The sequence below is a fragment of the Hippocampus zosterae genome, chromosome 12 (assembly GCF_025434085.1).
Source record: "Hippocampus zosterae strain Florida chromosome 12, ASM2543408v3, whole genome shotgun sequence".
Classification (NCBI taxonomy): Eukaryota; Metazoa; Chordata; class Actinopteri; order Syngnathiformes; family Syngnathidae; genus Hippocampus; species Hippocampus zosterae.
In genome coordinates this window covers 9,942,939-9,961,157 of record NC_067462.1, presented here as the reverse complement: position 1 = coordinate 9,961,157, position 18,219 = coordinate 9,942,939, and the positions used below count along the sequence as shown (strand labels likewise).

General features: G+C 41.8%; 1 long non-coding RNA gene across 1 annotated transcript in view; it reads right to left on the bottom strand.

The window, feature by feature from the left end:
- Positions 1–4,051: 4,051 nt before the first annotated feature.
- LOC127611827 (uncharacterized) overlaps positions 4,052–18,219 on the bottom strand; it is a 46,028-nt gene continuing 31,860 nt past the window's right edge. The window contains exons 4-6 of the long non-coding RNA XR_007965471.1: positions 6,202–6,322; positions 5,708–5,773; positions 4,052–4,196 (exon numbers count right to left, since the gene is read on the bottom strand). This is a non-coding gene — a long non-coding RNA (uncharacterized LOC127611827). The remainder of the gene's footprint in view (positions 4,197–5,707; positions 5,774–6,201; positions 6,323–18,219) is intronic.

The window sequence follows — 18,219 nt, the reverse complement described above, 5'->3', positions numbered from 1 at the left end:
GGCTAACATAACACCAAGATCATATTGAAATAAACAATACCTGCAAGTTTGCACAAAAACAGCATAACTTTTTTTCGGCTAAAAACGGCTTACTATTCATGGTTGTTGTTTTTTTTTTTTTTTTGTGCAAAAAACGCCTTACTATACATGGTTGTTTTTTTTTCGGCTAAAAAGCCTTACAAAACATGGTCGTTTTTTTTTCACATATAAATGGCTCACTATACATGGTTGGGGTTTTTTTCGGCTAAAAACGACATACTATATATACATGGTCGGGGGTTTTTTTTCAGCTAAAAACGCCTTACTATACATGGTCCGGGTTTTTTTCGGCTGAAAACACCTTTCTATGCATTGTCGGGTTTTTTTCAGCTAAAAACGCCTTACTTAAACATGGTCGTTTTTTTCGGCTAAAAACACCTTTCTATGCATTGTCGGGTTTTTTTCAGCTAAAAACGCCTTACTATACATGGTTGGTTTTTTTTTGTCTAGAAACACCTTACTGAACATGTTCGTTTTTTGCGCTGAAAACGCCTTACTATACATGGTCGTTTTTTTCGGCAAAAACGCATTTCTATACATGGTCAGGTTTTTTTTCGGCTTAAAAAGCCTTACTAAACATGGAAGTTTTTTTTAAACATAAAAACGGCTCACTATACATGGTTGGGGTTTTTTTCGGCTAAAAACAGCATACTATACACAGTCGTTTTTTTTTTTTTTTCGGCTAAAAACACCTTTATATACATTGACGGTTTCTTTCAGCTAAAAACGCCTTACTAAACATGTTTGGTTTTTTTCCCCAAAAAACGCCGTACGATACATTGTCGGGTTTTTTCGGCATCGATGTGTAATTGTAAAACAAGGCTGTGTGTTGAAAAAATTAATCTGAAACTGCATTTAAGGGTGGCTCAATACTGGCCGGCCATATACGGGCCGGAGTTGTAAATTGATTTCTGGCCCAAGTACTTCACTTCACAACTGGCCCTCATCTGGTTTGCTAGAGTCAAGCCAGTGCCTCCTTTGCCACTCCTGGGCCGTGTTCGGCCCACATGCATTATGCCAGTGCCGACTCATGGCCAGCTGTGCCAGCTTCATGCCGAATCCAGGCAAGATGCCTTTGCTGACTGGGTAGGATTTCTGTGGGATGCTAACAATTAGAACTGCATTTAAAAAAAAGTTTTTTCCAACTATTATTGGTCATGGCAATCTGACGGCAAACCATCAAACAAAATGTCAGAAAAAGTATTTGTACTGAAATAATAATAATGTATGGAGATAGTGGTGGCTAGTAGAAGAGCATTTAATTGTTCTGCTTGCCATAATAGGTCTGTGGCATAGATACATGAACGAAGATCCAGTATTTGTTTTGTAAATATATGATCATTTTGAGACCATGGAAGTACAACTGGATGGCTGGTTTCACGTTAGTACTCATACAAGTGATAACACACCACCTCAACATGAATGAGTTTTGTATACATCATCATAACTGCGTGTTTAAAAAAAAGATTAAGAAAATATTTCTAACGACTGGTGTTTGAAGAGGTTTAGCACTACTGATAATGGCACCAGATGTATTCAGGCTTGTCCACCAATATTTTAGAATTTAGACCACTAAATTAGGTGATTTTAGGTTATGCCATTCTCCTTATTACCCGGCAGCATAACGCTGTTATTTGAAGGTCATTACTGCTTTTTAAAAAAAAATGTTTATAGTGGCTTTATATCAATCAAACAGGATGATTATATTGGAAGCACAACATGGTAATGGTATTATTAGCTGTGCCGCTCAAGATGGTGCAATCTTGACGTTGAGAGTACACATCACAGGAAATGACATGATCCCTAATGTCTAGTCATTTTCTTTTATCTCAAGTATTTTTACATTAGCGCCCTCCTCTACATGAAGTCTGGATGAATGTATGAACCTTGAGCCAAAGGGGGTAAACATCATTTAAGTTACCGGTACTTGTGTGCCTCATTAGCAGACATGACGATCTTTTTTTAGCGCAACAGGCCTATGCTGACTGGAAATCTGAAAATCCAGGATTTGATGGCTATGACGAGTCTGTGGTTAATACAGAATTATTAGCCAAATTAGTTGTTTGCCAGTAAGAGGATTCGCATTTTAATCTGATCAAATGTTTCAAGCGCAAATCAATGTGGTGATGGTGCCAGAGCAACAACAGCAGCTGTAGATTAAAAACAATACATCGTGCAGTTGGAAGATTAATTCTTCATTTTGGGTAATCCCGAGTTTCTCTGCAACATTTTAAACGGACACTTTAGCATGTATGTTTATTTTTGTTCATTTAGGATTTCATTCAAAAGGAGACTGAGAAAATGAAGTTTCGATCAAGTCCAGGCCTTAGAAGAAGCTCCATTTGAAGCTAACATTAGCATGTGGAGTTTATTTTGTGCATTTTAGATTTCAGTCAATAGGAGATTGAGAAACTTTCTGTAGGGTCCAAAAATAAAATGAAGTTAAATTGTAAGCTAATGTTAGCATGTGGGTTTGTTAAGGCTTTGTTTACTCTTATGGTGACTAATCAAGCACAAGAAATAGTAGGCTACCCCGGTAGTATCTACTTTTGACAATTGAGAAATGTGACTTGCAAGTACCGTATAGTACAAAAGGTTAATTTTCTCAATGCGCTATAACGTGTTAATTTGACTGTTTCATTGAGGCAATAGCATCCCCATTAAAAACAGGGAGCTTACATCGAGAGTGTTTTTCTCCCCGAGCCGTGCATCACAACAAGGTCATCAGAGGACTGACGGCAAACAAAGCCACACTAACAAAGGAGTGATACCTGTTTGCCACTTTAAGTCATGTGATTAATGCAGATCACGGGTTGATTAAGACACGTGTGGTGACAGTAAGAGCATTATAAGCGGATGGACGGCTTGGCCCATCTGTTCTCTTAGAAATGTGCTTTTAATTAATGAAAAGAATACTGCTTTGACAGTCATAATAATTGGGATGGGTGGTTATAAATTAGCCTGTCAAATGTCAGATTTTTCCATGATTTTTTTTCTTTTGGAAGACCAATAGTGCGACCTTCACATCCTGCTCACACACCCACTCAGTCACCAAGCAGGCAGACAGCGAGGGAGGGAAAGCATTTGTTGACAGTGGAAGCAGTAATCCTGGCATATGCCACAGGGAGCAAATGTCTCAAAAGCCCACCTTTTGGAGTGCGTCCCACATGTCACACCTACTGCTGACAAATTGTCACCCCAGTTTTGTTTTCCTGCCCAGATTCCGGGATAATTTTAGATTAAATGTGTGTAATTTTGGCTTCTCTTCACCTTTATTAAAGGGTTCCAGTTTTCAGCATGCAGCTTGGGAACGCGCAACATATTTGGGCTTGTGGTTATATTGAAAAACTTAGTATAACGACCTACCTAACTCTACCTACCTACCTACCTACCCATTCATCCGTCCATCCATTTGTCTCTCCAAGTAGTTGTTGATTGACAGCGAGCTTGCTATCAATTTCAGTCCCCTATTACAATTTCATATATATTTAAAATTCTGGTACAATTTCCTACTAAATTCAATACTACTTGAGACTACCCGGTAAATGGAAAAAGAAAATAAGAAAAAGCACAAAGTACCATCTCGGTTGCTGAAGACAATACAACGTGTCATATAGCATCATTTGGAAACACATAAAGAAAATGAACGTCGCCTGCTGTTACAGATGTGATGCCATTTCCAGCTGTGAGATGTTTGTACATTTACTCTCAAAGAGATCATCACAGGCATTATGTGACAAGCTGCTAGTATATGTTGATTGGACTTCATACGGAAGCTGCAGTATTTAAATCTTTAAACAAGAACACTCCATCATGATTGTGAGCTCCTCGGACCACGTTCACCTTTTTTTTCTTTTTTTTTTAATCAAACATTCTGGCACTGAAACATTTATGCGCGCCGCCTGCAGCTGAATATCTAACAACAGCATCGCAACAACCTTGAAGACAGCTTGGTGCGCACACACATTTTGCCAGCATTTTTATTCAATTTAGATTTGGATTCTTTGCAGAGGCAGCAATCTTGAAGCGGTCCTTTCAGGTCACCCCCTTATCAATTTCAGCATCTCACTTTGACCCGGAATGCTCGACTAAACTGGGGGTGTGCATGTCACTGCTCGGGGTCATGTGGAGGGTTTAATCTCAGCCATTTGGGGTGTCTGAAAGGCAGATAAAATAAGATTATCCCACACTTGCTGTGAGTCCAGAGTGAGACAAGAGGGTGGAAGCATGCGAGGGGGTGGCAGATGCCAAGGTGCAAAACACTCAGACGGGCTGGTGGTCCCTGTTGCTTTTGACACCTCCTGGGGCGCTAGAGGCCCAGATAAGACCCCCGACATCTCCACCTCCACTCAGCCATCTCCCGACCACAGCTCATCCACAAAGCCAAATGTTTAACATACTGGTCCTAATCACACATTGTGTCACAATATGCTCTTAAATGGCTTTCAAGGCCAAATAAATTACATTGCTATCTTGCTGTTATTAGGCCTAATTGTCTTGGCTTCCTGTTGAGTTACGACCCCCCCCCGCCACACCCGCTTTTGCAAGTGCTTCCTCTCTTTACCTCGGCGCTTGAAGGTGATGCAGTCACATCTTTTGAACATTATTTTTATTGCTCGCCCAAGGGCCAACTTGGATTCCATTTACAAATGAAAAGTAAAAACTGATTAAAAAGAAATATGGTCATTGTGTAAGAATGCACGATAGCGGCATTTTAGAGTTTACAAGTGCAAAGCTTGACTTATGTCAAGGAACTCTGACAACCTTGTTGATGAACATGATGCAGATTATTTTCACTTGATGTTTTTGAAAACTTTCATGTACAGATTAATTGGTTAATGTTGCTCACCTGGACCTGCAAAAATGACAGAAATATCTGTCAGGCCAGTCGTTGGCACAGAGTTGTTTTCTATAGCAGTGCTTCCCAAATTTTTGTTATTTGTGTACCCCGAAGCTTTTGTCATACCATGAGTACCCCTTGACTCGTACGGGTTGATAATTCTCCAAAAGTATAACATGACCTAACAGATTATTAAATGAAAGTCATTTCTATTTGCCTAATTAAATTGAACATTTCATTTTCAGGCAGTCATCTTTTTAACTCAAATCAAACACAAAAAATAGTGTTGCCTTAAAGTAAGTATTCCAAAGTATAAATAAAGAAAACAAAAAGATATATATAATAAATCTGCCTTTGTTGTACATAAATCTTAACATATACTACAAACAAATGAGCTCCTTTTAAGAAGTCACGACATCCAGCACATGTTTGCTCAGCTCAGAATATGTCTGCCTGCGCCTTGACCAAATCCACCACTTGTGTTACAAATGACCTGGACCACAACTTAGACCTGCTTTTAGCTGGTCTACACTCTAGTCTATTTGTTCGTTCGACCATGTTGTTAATCACTATTGTACCCATGTGCTGTCAACATGTATTTTATTTATATTTGCTTACATTTCCTTCTATTGACAGTGACATTGCAAATAATAGATGGTTTTTCTTTCTCACTGTATTGATTGCTGCATAACTAGTGTATTGTGAAACACTTTTGGAAAGTTCGTGAAGTGAGGTAACTCACATACTGATTTGTTTATTTATTCATTTTTGTTTATTATATTAACCGATTTTTAAAAGAGTGTGCGGCATACTCAAAGCCGATCATACGTCGATGTCTGTCGTAGTACCAAGAGTGACCTGTGAGAGGCAGCATGGTGCCTACGGACATGCAGCCTGTTGAACAATACAAAAAATAGTGAATATTAGCAGAACAAATGGCAGCGGCTTGACAAACTGGCATCTTATCTGGAAACTAAATTGTGTTTGTGAACTCTAATCCTTGTCTTGTTTACTTAGGTAAATTGAGATTACAGAAACATTCAAAAGATCAAGTTGCTCTTCTGTTTGTGTCCAGCAACAGCATACTTCAGGTGACTTCACATCACAATCCGTGGATCAGCCCAAGTCGGTGTTTACCACATATACAAAGATTTCAAATTTTAAATATTGAAAAGGCTTAACATTTAGGATTGACCGGCCTAACCGTTCTCCCGAGAATAATCATTCCTGACAAACCCTCCGCACCAGGACCATTGCTCAGGATAACCATTTAGAGGCATTAAAAATTAGGCTAGGAGAGTATCCTAGCTAATAGTACTTACCAGCCTCATGTGGAGCTGGTTTGTTTATGTCGAATAATCTAAGTACCGAATACAGTTGCATTCGCTTGCGCTGGGCCGGCCGGATCCTTGTACCTCCAAAATCATAACTTTTCAGCACACCCTGAAATCGACAGAGAGCAAGTCATTATTCACACTTTACATTGGTCAATCATTTTTAAAGCTAACACCCACATATGTGGATTGACCAAGACCAAAAAAATTACCAAACTGCAAATTTTTTGGCCCAAAGCCAATCAGTGTTATGTACTATGGGTTATGTACTATATAGTCGGGATTGTGTAGATGCTGAAAGCATGGCGTTGGTACTTTATGATCCTCTCTGTTTGAAATGTTTTGCATATTGTGGCAATCACATATAATTACATGGCAGGGGTCTAGTTCACAATTTGTAAAGTGACACTGCCGACTACTTGTCTGGCATGCATACTGCAGCTTTTTGTGAGTCCTTTTCCAAAACACTTAATGTCATGTAAACTGAAAAAGGTATTTTTGTGAAACAACGATCCGCTGTGCAAATAAATGCAGAACATATGAATAACCATCAAGTATTTTTTTTTAAATGAATGATCAGTTAATGAGTCTATTAGGACCAAGCATGAATAATACAGGCTTCCCCTGTAATTAGATCTCAGTGGACCCCCATGCACATGTTTTAAACTAATCCAGAACATTAATATGGATGGCGTGTAAACAAATTTTGTAGCCTTCCTAACATGATGCCCACACAAGCCCCGGCCTATTAAGACATTTAAGAAGACCTATTTTGTTTTTTGAATCTCACAAAGGCCGAGGCGGATTGAAAAGGGGCATTAGTATTCACAGACAAATCACGTTTGGCTCAGGTTCCTCTCCTCACTCTCCACTCAGCAACATTCCCCACTGTGCAAATAACGCCGGCAGGCCGGGAACAACACTTGCTTGCCGCACTCGCTCATGTTTACACATTCCTGAACAAGCTTTGACCGCAAATGAAGAATACGTTCACCCGAGCTAAATGTACGCTTCAGACAAAATTATTCCGACAGGTTTAGTAAGTGAGAGCATGTTTATTCTAAATGTGGAGTTCTTACCGCCTGGAGCTTTTGGGATCAGAAGCAGGGATGAGAGTGCCATCTACAGGTTGAAGCTTTGTCATGTCAATTGACACACACACACTGGAAGCATGTCATTTGGAGCACGTTTTTTTTTGGGGGGGGGGGGGGGGGGTTGTTTCCTGAATGCATTTCACAATCAGCCGGTTACGTTAAGCGCCAGCAGATGTAAACAGGCAAATTTAGAGCACAAATTGAGAAGCCCGTGCACTTAAATGATTGCATCCGTCTTCCCTGTTTTTTACTTCCTCCCGCTCCAGCGTGGCTTTCAATACAATTAGGATGACTACTTCCCATTTCATGCCTCATATTGAATTTCCCTGCCTCCGGCGTGCATGAATGAGGGCCCCAAAAGATCAGCTGGCCCCGCGCATTAACCTCCACCGAGATTCCGCCCGTGTGATGATTGCATGCACATATTTGACTTGACAGATCCCTAACCAACTTTCACTTTGATTTTCGCTCTCCAAGTCAACGCTGAACTGTGGGGTGCCTGCGAATATCAAAGATGCCCTGGGTGGCTGCAGCCGGGGTGTGGGTGCCTATACCATGCACACTTTAGTACGCCGTGCCTGCAGTTATTATATCAGGTGAGGCTTTGCCCGCTAGTCCGGGATGGCAGTAATTGCATTCTCACTTGGACAGTTATATTATTCAAAGCAGGGAAGAAGAAGTATGGACTGCGTGTATGCGTGTGTGTGTGCGCACATATAAAAAAATGTGCTGGTGTGTATGTGTCACCGTTAATTTGCGCCTTTTCAAGCACCAGGCCGCTCTCCTACTCCACTTTGAATATATTTCACATCTTCATATTGGCATTCCAGAATGTCACTGTCCTTGAAGCAATTTCCCGTCAGCCATTATCTGATGGCTGAGGACGCTTTCCCATTGGCACGGCCCAGGAAGGCGCCGGCCACAAAAAAAATGAAATAAATAAAAATGAGAGGACCGGCTCCTCACTGAGAGACATTCTGCCCGGTCAGAGCGGTCCAAAGCGGGCTGGCTGCCGAAAAGGGATGCTGAGGCCAAGCGAGGAGTGGAATTGCTGCTCATTTGGCTTCAAGCTGTGCACGGTAGGCCTGCGCGAGCATGTTGTCTAATCCTGTTAGGCCAGGAGATGGCAACATTGAGGTGGGGGAGAGTCTCATCCTCATTTGGCTCAAAGCAGAGACAGCAAGGGGGAGATCTGTCTCCAGTCAAGGCAATTTGTAAGACAGCAAAATGATGTTACATTTCAACTTGATGGTCCTTCAGACTGCAAAAGATCGTTTCACCTTGTGGACCGATGGAAACCAATTTGCGTAAATGTTGTAAAATATGTGCGTAAATGTCAGTAAAATTCACAATTTGTTTTTTGCCTGATAACGTCCAAATATCACAGATGTCATAAAAAAAGGTCGAACTAGGCTGTGATTTTAACTTGTTGAGGAAGTCACCAAACCGCCAATCTTTTACACAGTTGATGTGCCCCCTTCAACCGCAAAAAATGTCATTGGATTGTATTGCACCACTGATCACTTAATCTCTGCTAGATGACTCTGCACATTGTTGGCACAGCTGTCAGTGGGTCTGCACGATGGTACCCTTACATTCCGGAAAGTCTTTCCATACGTATACGTCATTTCTTTGTTTACTGTAGTTGCTTGTTATTGATAATACTAGTGCCGCCTAAACTACCAGAGGAAAAAAATTACTTGTGTGTTCTACATACTTGGCCAATAAAGATGATTCTGATTCTGAACTGCTCCTTATTTGCGGATCAAAGTATAATAAGGTGTAAAGAGAATCAATACAGTATATTAAATAAATAAAAACTACCTGATCAGCGTTGTCCGGCAATAACCGCCACCCTTCACCCCCCACCCCACCCACCCCCCACCCCACCCCACTCCCCTTCAGCCCCCAGGAGCTCTACCTATAAAATCTTTTACAGCAAAGTATTTCATAAAATCACACCACAAAGGACTTTTATTAGACGGCTTTAGCACCGATAACGTAAATCTGTCCCTCCACAGCCATCCCTGTATGCCGTTTTCAAATGTTCTTAAGCCGAACAAGGACATATGTGCACATATAATAGTAGCGCATTATATTAATTGGACAATCCTGATCTAAAATTCGACTGTTGATGTTCCTCAAAACTAGTAGCAAAACATATGTCTCTGCAAATCTCACAATGTCATCAAAGATTGGATAGTTGACATTGAAAGCAGCACAATTCATAGTTTAATGGCTCATTTTGTTACCCTTCAATCTGACATAGTTGAGTGAAATACTTTCATCTTCTCAAGGCAGATTGACGATGTGTTTCAAGAAAACAAAGTCACTGTAGTCGGGATTTGACCACAATGTGACTAAAGCAATACATTCCACTCTCAAATCATCTTTCCCCATTGAAACAAATAAAAGTGTCGTCAATTTGTTCAAGTCTCTTGTAAAAAAAAAAAAAAAAAAACACGTATAGTAAACCCATCCATTTTTCTATCCGCTTATACTCACAAAGATCGCGGGGCGTGCTGGAGCCTATCTCAGCTGTCTTTGGGCAGTAGGCGAGGGACACCCTGAATTGGCTGCCAGCCAATCAGAGACGTCTAGTAAATTATATAATTAAATGCAAAAAAAGTTCATTCCCGCATTTTTTGCTTCATTTCAATTGCACTGCTACTTCTAGTGTGCCCGCCTTGGCCACTAATAGGCAAAAATGTAATCCAGGCAAAAAACTAATAGGACTATCACAACTACTGTGACTGAATAACTGCCGTAATTATTAATGTTATTCATCCATTCATTCATTTTCTAATTAGCTTATCCTCACAAGGGACGCGGGCATGCTGGAGCTTGATGTATAACTTAAACATTATGATGCAATATTAACCCTTTCAGGCATATTGGTTACTACAGTGGACAGTTTACCATGTTATCATTTCCTATTAGACACTGCTTTGGCAAATTAGTTCTGAGGTACCAGCTTCGAAACTTGGCTCTGACCTTCTTGTGTGGGATTTATATCCTTTCCACGTGCTTTCAAACTAATGATTTTATTTTTCTGGGTACTCCAGCTTCTTCCCACATTCCAAAAACATGAACGTTAGGTTTATTGACACTCTAAACATTCCACCGTGTGAATCTGAGTACGTTTAGTTCTTCCCTTCTATCTACCCTGTGACTGCTAAGCAACCTGTCCACTACTCTAATTAGGGCGAGCGCTACAGGAACTGCATGGATGGATGGATGGATGCTAGTCATGTGACTGTTGCACACGGTAATGTGCTAACAACAGCAGCACTGTGAATCGCCATTGTTGTTTTCACTGATGACCATTTTCAGCATTCAGATGGTAAAAGAGGAGCATTTACATGGCCCTATTTTCAACAGTAAACAGATAAAAACAGTGTTTTGTCAAGGGCCCTCTAATGAGCACACATTCATAGATAATTCTGAAGATTTTTTAAGGAGATGCTGTCTTATTGTGGGAAACGTAACACACCAGCATCTCTAATTAGGAATAAAAAGTTGCAAAAGGAGACGCTGAAGAGGGCGCCCGGGGTGCGTGCGCGAGTTCATGATGGAGGCTTGGAGATAGATTCATGTGGGGTGGAGGGGAGGGGGGGTTGTTAGCTGGGAGGCAGTTTGGTTTCCTTCAGCATGCTGAGTGCAGGGGTGGGTGGGGGGGGGGGGTGGCCGGGAGGTGTGTGTGTTTGGGTTTAAGGGGTTCAAATCTGGTTGTCGGGTCCTGCGGTGCACAGAATGTTTTGGAGTGTGCTTTGTGATAGTGGACTCCATTAGGCGGCGAGTCTCAGGGTAGGCAGCCATTGTAGCAGCATGCGATGAGGTTAATCAGATGCCAGCTCCATTATGAACGCTGCTAAAAGGGTCTCTATGAATAGAATACTGTACGTTTTATTTCAATGAAAGGAAAATCAGCCCTGTGCTTTATACAGAACAGAGCAAAGTAAAAGAATAGCGTCGACGTGCATTTCAAAGGATTCCACACACTCGGAAGCAAAAAATGTTTTAAGGCGCCCTGGTTATTAATTATCTGCGATTAAGAAATTCTCTTTCCCAGCACTGCAGCGACGCTTTGCTGTGTCTGCTTTGTTTGTCTGAAATGGCAGATTAGCGTAATTGATTTTTTTTTTTAATCCATTTTCATGTCGTGAGCCAATGACATCTGTTTGCTGAGATGCTATCAGTCGCTTTCAGAGACACAACAATACAACCAACATACTCAGGGATACTCGGTTAATGTGCCTTTTAATTAGGTTCTGTATAGATTTCTTGTTTCATATTACGTCTAGCAATATCGGGTTAGGTGCAGCGGATGTGTCACGCGAAGACACTCCTGTTAATGTTGTTGTTTTCTCATGAAAAAAGATCAGGATGATCAATATGTACTTTGTACTCTGTAGGTAGAAAACCATACACATTTTATAATAAGCTGGTTGACAAAGTCTGCAGCTAAAATAACCTGTTCCTGTAAAAATGCTGCGTTCGAACATGGATGTTCTGCCGTATTTGCACGTACCTTTGAAAGTATTCAAATACGTGTAAATATCTAAATAATGTAGGTTTTCCATCAATCTATAAAAGCTGAACGATATCAAAGGGTGAAATCCATCCATCCATCCCTTTTCCGACCTGCTTTATCCCCACAAGAGTCTTGGGGGGAGCTGGAGCCCTTCCCAGCCGTCTTCGGGCAGTAGGCGGGGGACACCCTGAACCAGTTGCCAGCCAATCGCAGGGCACACAGAGACGAACAACCATCCGCGCTCACACTCACACCGAGGGACAATTTGGAGCGTTCAATCAGCCTGCCATGCATGTGTTTAGAATGTGGAAGGAAACCCTAATACCCGGAGAAAACCCACGCAGGCCCGGGGGAGAACATGCAAACGCCACACAGGGAGGGCGGAGCCGGGATCGAACCCACGACCTCTGCACTGTGAGGTCGACGCGCTAACGACTGGACCACCGGACCGCTAAGGGTGAAATCACTTTTCTATTTTATTTTATGAATAATCAATGGTCCATCTCGTCATCACTTATGTTATAATACCGTATGACAAGGTTCCTCTCCTTCTAGTCTAGTGTTTGGGATGTCAAGCGTTTAAATATTCAATGAGATTTCATACTCTCAAAGGTTTAAGTAATAAACAACAAAGACTTTGGTGCCCTCAGACTTTAAGTCGTCGTTATAAATAAAAATATCAGTAGCATGTAAAAAAAAAAAAAAACTAAGCGTTTTTCTTGTTCACTTTTTCTAAAGTGTTTAAAAATGTTCAAAATGTATTTTTGTTCTGGGAAGCATTTTAATTCTAGTATTTTTTTAAAATCATATTTTATTGAATGAACACAAATAAAACACATTTGAAATGGACAGGTGTCATTTCACTGCTTTTTGCTGGTGTCTTACATTTTTTCCCCCGTGGTATTCTTTCCTTTTTTTTCTTTTTTTTTTTTAAGTGCTATAGAATAACTGACTTGTTCTGTCAACCACTGCTCATTGTAAACAATGCTGTTGTTCCAGTAAAGTATTTTGCAAATACATCTTCAGTCACTGTCAATTTTGGCATAATATGAAACTACGGTATGTCTACTGAGACACACAGGGGGTGCTGTCAGTCGCAGCTCATGCCCAGACACTCACACCTAGAGCGAATTTCATTTCCGTTAATTGCGACGTCCCTTAGCTCCCCGCGCCTTGATGCTTCAATCGCAACCTGGAAGTCGTTCTCATTCTACCATATCAAGGAGCATCTCATTCGTCTTAAATGTGAGTCGAGGAATGGGGATCAAGCATTGAGGATGTTCCACGGAACAGCTATATTTGAGAACCCCACTGATGTTTCCATAGCGTTTGAGCTCTTGACAGTGATGCATAAAAACGTGGATCGTAAAACAAGAGTAGGACTTCATGAAATAGACAGCGACCTATTTTCGGCGCCTGGCACGAGTTGAGCGCAAAGCGCAGTCTCACTGTGCGTATGGGTGGAGTTTTCTGTCTTTTGATATTTTGCTGGACTCGCGCAGCTATAAGAGGCCATTTGCGCCGTTGTGGGAAGGAGCACAGTTGACTCCCAGCCAATCGAAGTGGCTCCCAGCTCATTCCTTTTCAATTCGGCGCAGAGAGACTCATGACAGTCTAGTCTATGCAGGCAATCAGCACGTGCAAAGTAAATATACAGTTAAAGGAAATTCAAAAAGATCCCCAATGATGGCAAATTGGCCAGCCTGAATGGGACCTTGAAGATGACCTTAAATGAATCTAGTTGTTTTTTTTAATTTTTATTTTATTTTTTTTATGCACAGTATTGTTTTTGAAACATGCAGCATGAAAAGTTCTTGTATGATTTATGGAACTTTCATTTCTTTTCAGTGTTTTTTTTTTACCCTGTATATACACCGTAAATAATGTGCTTCGTTGCACGATGCACTGCAAATCTGTTGGGGTTTGGCGGGTTAAACGTAACAAAAACCCAGTAAGAGGCACAGGAACACACTCACACACACACACCAATACACTCAGCTGTAAATCTTTTAGATGAGGAGGCTGGCAAAAGTCTGCTGGTTGATTTAAAGGCAATGTACTTGCATGTAAACCAATTGAGAAATCCAATCAGTCACAATCGCGTATGGAAGATTGCTCCGGACACATTTCTATTAGCCCATGTTTTATTTCTGCGTTCTAACTTTTATGGCTCACTTGTTTATTTATTTTATTTATTTATTTATTTATTTATTTTGTGGCCTTTCGTCAGCGAGGAACTTTAAACTGCAATGTGAAAAGGGGAATGATAAAAACAAGGGCATTACTATGAAGGCCGCAAAACATAATGCGCTAGCATGTGTGAGTGAATGGCGAGGATGATAAGATGTGACTGCAAGAATTAAAAAGGACATGCGGCCGTCAAAACAACAAACACTAACTTTGATTTAGGGAGCAATAAACACAGGCCTAATAGGACAGTACACATTTCACACGATCTGCGGAAAATCACATTTCTGGATGAAGGCGGACGAGCTGAAATTCGACCAAGCTGTGCCGAATAACAAAGCCCCTCCATGGGAGGAAATGTGTTAACACACGAGACAGTCCAATTCGCTGCAAAGAGGTTTTCAAGTACTGAAGATGAAGTGAGATGGAAAATCTCATTTCCATAAGAGAACAGAGAAAACAGTCTGGCAGAAGGTGTTTTTTTTTTCTTCCTGTTGAATTATCAGAGCAATCATAGCTGAGACGCAGCCAGGGCGGCAGACTAAGGGGGAGTATGAGGGTTCGGGTTGTGGGGGGGAAGGGTGTCGGAAACCTATTTCCCCAAACACATACAAATGAACTTGTACACGCACATACGCACGCACATACACATACACACAGATAAACACATAGATGCACAAACAGGGCTCAGTCTCCGAGGAGCCGACCGCGAGCACATTATGCAAACAGAGGCTTCTCGCATATGCCGCCGAACGTGCCTGCGTGCTGGCGAGAGAAATTAGGCTGATTAAAACTCAGGAAGGGAAAGGAGGGCGGGGGATGGGGGGGGGTGGGGACAACAAACTCTTAGTCGAATCTCCTAGGGGCTAATTAGTATGTTGAATCTGGAGCCAAAAACACTGTGTTTAACAAATCTACAAATGGCGCCACGTTTTGGTTTTTGTTTTTTTGTTTCTAGTGAAAAAAGAAGCGGCGGACACGGCCAAGGCTTGATATGGAAAACAAGGAGTGCAAATAGACAAGCGAAAGAGGCAGAAATGTGTTATGCATGTCGCCGCCATGACACTTTGTTCCCAGCACGCAATCAAGTTTATTTGCAGTACTCCGTCTGAATGTGTAATGTGACACAGTGACATGAGTGACAACAAGACGGAGCGTTGAGAAATCCAGTTACTGAGTGACAACATTCATAATGAAAAACAAGCACAACGTCAGAAATAAGGTTACAATACAAAACAGGAGCTTGCCCTCCCCTCGACCACCTTGAAGCAGCGCTTCTTGAAAATGTTTACACCAAGTACCACTTCAAAAGATATTTGCTCTTCAAGTACCACCATAACGACCGACATTAAACTACAGCTGCGCCGAAAGGCTCCAGTCTTGTCCAAATTGACCGAAACACTGCTGGATGTATTTGAATACTTCTGAAAAGTCACCCGCATATTCATAACATACTGATAAGTCCCTAAAGTTACCTGAAAGCCTAAAAAAAGTTTTCCAAATATACTGAAATTCTTTTTCTGGAAACAATTAATGATGACAAAGTCTGAATTTGGGCGGCCCGGTAGTCCAGTGGTTAGCACGTCGGCTTCACAGTGCAGAGGTACCGGGTTCGATACCAGCTCCGGCCTCCCTATGTGGAGTTTGCATGTTCTCCCCGGGCCTGCGTGGGTTTTCTCCGGGTGCTCCGGTTTCCTCCCACATTCCAAAAATATGCATGGCAGGCTGATTGAACGCTCTAAATTGTCCCTAGGTGTGAGTGTGAGCGCGGATGGTTGTTCGTCTATGTGTGCCCTGCGATTGGCTGGCAACCGATTCAGGGTGTCCCCCGCCTACTGCCCGGAGATGGCTGGGATGGGCTCCAGCACCCCCCGCGACCCTAGTGAGGATCAAGCAGTACGGAAGATGAATGAATGAAAGTCTGAATTTGTTTTTTTTTTAATCACACCTTGTCAAACATGACCAAAAAAAACAATTCTCAAGTTTTTTTGAGAAGTCGAGGCAGCGGTGTGGCCGTCTGCTGAATGTAACTAAAAAAGTAACGTGTAATGTAATCTAATTGAGTTACTCAGTAAATGACTTTTAAATAAACGGAGGTGCTTTGCAAGATTCAAATGAACGCAATGTTCTAACCGTCAACTGTGTCCGCCGTACATTATTGGCCACAGTCAAGAAAGATTCAAGTGAGAAGAGAAAGGAAGAAGTCGGGAAAATAGTCAAATGCAGCAAAGAGGAGACTGCGGAGTAGATAATAATGTGCAGCAACAGAAATCTGCTTTAATATAGTTCTGCTTACGATCCAACAAGAAACTTCGGTCAATAACTTTGCGACACAACTGCACAACTTTGTAATGAGTCCAAGTGGAAACGAGCCTCTTCACATCCTATAATAAATATTGACTTCAAATGTGCATACGGAGGGGAAATAAAAAAAAAAACAGCATGGAAGGCAGTGTTGTTGTCCAAGAGCCAAACCCCGAAGGTATGACTTCAATAACCTGCTCACGGCTTTTTCATTGTGTCATTTTATGACTCCAAAGTGGCATAAGCTGTTTTTCATGAAAAACTGGACAGGCTGATGAAAGGAGGCCAGCTCTGCCCTGGTATAAAACCCGGACTCCTAGGCAGAGGAGCGGGAGAGAAGACTATAAGCAAAGTACTCTTCTCTGGTGGACACAGACTCCCGAATGTAGGACACAAATTTCTTCAGCGACAAACTTCTTCAGCCCAAACGTGTAAAGGAAATGTACTGCAGGTCCTTCCCTCCTCCTGTTATATGCCACTGTTGATAAATTATTTACTCATTTCTAGATGGATGCTTGCCACCCCAGTGCTGAAATTCAGTATGCCGGGTTTCATCCCTATGAAATGCAGTTTATACTGTACTGTATATACACCAGTAAGTATTGTGAGAACTATGAAGTCATCACATGCAATGTTGCTCCCTATTCTTTCTGCCAGTATAGCATTTATTTTATATATTCATCTCTCTCTCCATATATTCTCTCTATATATTATCTACGGACAAATTAGAGTGTTCATCATTCTGCCGTGCATGTTTTTGTAATGTGGGAGGAAACCGGAGGACCCGGAGAAAACCCACGCAAGCCCGGAACATGCAAACTCCACACACAATGTTGCTACTTCATGGATTGTAAATTAAATGCTGCTGACTATTCTTGCACCTGTTCAAAAAGTACCGTTTCCATTCACATCTGCACTTTTTATTTTCATGTTCAGCTGACCTGCGTGGGTTTTCTGCGGGTACTCTGGTTTCCTCCCACACGTTCCAAAAACATGCATGGCAAGCTGATTGAACACTCAAAATTGTCTTTACCGGTTCAGGGTGTCCCCCGCCTACTGTCCGAAGCCGGCTGGGATAGGCTCCAGCATCCCCTGTGACCTTTGTGAGGATTAAGCAGATCAGAAAATGGATGGATGGATTATATATGATTATTCTTGTGTGCCGCTGCTTTCTTTTTGCTGCTCTAAAACCTGAATTTTCCCATTGCGGGACTCACAAAAGCCAATTCCATCCACGGAGGAGGCAAATTCAGAACAGCGACTTTGTAGAAAATGCATCATTTATACATTTTCGATTTATTTAGCAAACCTGCTTTCAGAACGGTCCAAGACCGCTCCAATGAATACATTCAAGCAACACTGAGAGACGGTGAACAGGGGGGAAATCGTTTTCACATTTTCAGCAACAGAAACCGATGTTCGGTTTAATATTTAAATCATCTTTCTGCTGCTCGAGGTGATCAATCAATAATGACAAATCAATGGAAGGGCTGAAAAATGTGAAGTTGAGGAAGGGAGAAACGGCCACGTGGAACGATTTGCAGCGCGCGGTTTCATTTCACTGCGACACAATATGATGCGGTATTGTGATTACGGCCATACCTCCGGATTTAAGGGACAACTGTGAGCAAATGTACATTCTCTCTTATTTCAGTGGCTTACTCTACTGCTGGGCTGGAAGACTTTGTTTTGTACTTCTTTTGACGATCTGATGTTTGTTTGGAGTGATTTCATTGGCTGCTTGTGTTGTTTGCCGCGAGCTGAAATCTGGCCAAAGATGCGTCGCGAGCAGGACACAAGCTGAGCTTCAGAAGATGCTCCGAGCCATCCGAGCAGGTCATTGAAGTACACCTGTGGGAGTGAGTGGGTGTGGAGAGATGCTCGGGG